The sequence below is a fragment of the Dipodomys ordii genome, unplaced genomic scaffold (assembly GCF_000151885.1).
Source record: "Dipodomys ordii isolate 6190 unplaced genomic scaffold, Dord_2.0 Scaffold744, whole genome shotgun sequence".
In the NCBI taxonomy this organism is placed as follows: domain Eukaryota; kingdom Metazoa; phylum Chordata; class Mammalia; order Rodentia; family Heteromyidae; genus Dipodomys; species Dipodomys ordii.
This window is the reverse complement of record NW_012267960.1, coordinates 13225-14646: the sequence shown is the minus strand read 5'-3', so window position 1 is coordinate 14646 and position 1422 is coordinate 13225. Positions and strand designations below refer to the sequence as shown.

The following is a 1422-nucleotide window of genomic DNA, read 5'->3' as shown; positions in this document are numbered from 1 at the left end:
AAAAAAAAAAAAAAAAAAGAAGAAAAAAAGAAAAAGAAAGACTCACGGGCTTTCCTGCCTGGGCTGGCTTTAAGCTGCAATCTTCAAATTTCAGTCACTGGCATCCAACTCTTTTAGTGTTGAAAGATGACAGAAAACCCATGTGAGATAAAAGTTTGGAAAACAATATTGTTTCTTTTTACAATATCTAAGGAAACATCTTTGATTATTGTAAAAGTTTATTGAAAAAAAAGTTAACTATAAAAAGGTATATGACCAAATTTTATACAATAAAGAAGTCCCTTTGGAGAAGAGATGCAGATTTCTCTGATGAGCCGTCATTATTAAACTCGTTCCAAGGCTTCTAACATGATGATACTATTTCCTCGTATAACCTAGGAAAGAGAAAAATCAAATCAGAAAGAACAATTTACTTAACACATGAACAACCATTAAATAAGAGATTTTTCCCAATCATTAATGGTTTTTCAATACATGTCAGTTTTTTTAGGCCTTTTCTCAATTGATAGTCTTTTCGTGGTGACAAGAAATAATTAAGCCTATTAGGAAATACACATTAAGACTGTAGGATAATAACTTTTTAAGATGTCAAGTCATCATGACCCTTTTTTTTTTTAAAGCCCTTTCAACTCTAGGATGCAAATAATATACAACACACTCATTCCTGTTAAGTTCCAGTGTAGTAATGTTAGTTTAAGATAATTAGCGGGGGCTGGGAATGTGGCTTAGTGGTAGAGTGCTTGCCTAGCATGAATTAAACCCTAGGTTCCATTCCTCAGTATCACATAAACAGAAAAAGCCAGAAGTGTGCTGTGACTCAAGTGGCAGAGTTCTAGTCTTGAGCAACAAAAGCTCAGGAACAGTGCTCAGGCCCTGAGTCCAAGCCTCAGGACTGGCAAAAATAAATAAGTAAATAAATGAAAAAAATCAGGGAATAAACCAGAATGGAAGTTCTGACGTAAATATAGTATAATGGCCTCAGGAAACACATGCAGAACAAGGGTCAGAAAGGGAAGCAGGAAACATATTTATCTGGCATCGAATTCTAGAAGGCCTCAAATGCCATTCTTAAAATGGGAGGACATTATGAAAATAATGCCATTTAAAATTCTATATTTGGTAAAGTAGCACTATTCTAGTATTCATACAGATTGAAACTTGAAAGACTGCTTCTTGACAGGAAGAGAAGTTACACATGTGAAACTGGTCCTAAGTGAATTTTAAAAATGGTAGAAGCTGGGCGCCAGTGGCTCATGCCTGTAATCCTAGCTACTCAGGAGGCTGAGATCTGAGGATCACGGTTCAAAGCCAGCTGGGGCAGGAGAGTCCGTGAGACTCTTATCTCCAATAAACCACTAGAAAACCGGAAGTGGTGCTGTGGCTCAAGCGGTAGAGTGCTTACCTTGAGCTGAAGAGCGCCCA

At 37.0% G+C, this 1422-nt stretch overlaps 1 long non-coding RNA gene across 1 annotated transcript in view; it reads right to left on the bottom strand.

Annotated features, from left to right (window-relative positions):
* Positions 1-200: 200 nt before the first annotated feature.
* The window catches only part of LOC106001896, a 14273-nt gene continuing 13051 nt past the window's right edge, over positions 201-1422 (bottom strand). Inside the window, exon 4 of the long non-coding RNA XR_001175869.1 lies at positions 201-374. This is a non-coding gene — a long non-coding RNA (uncharacterized LOC106001896). The remainder of the gene's footprint in view (positions 375-1422) is intronic.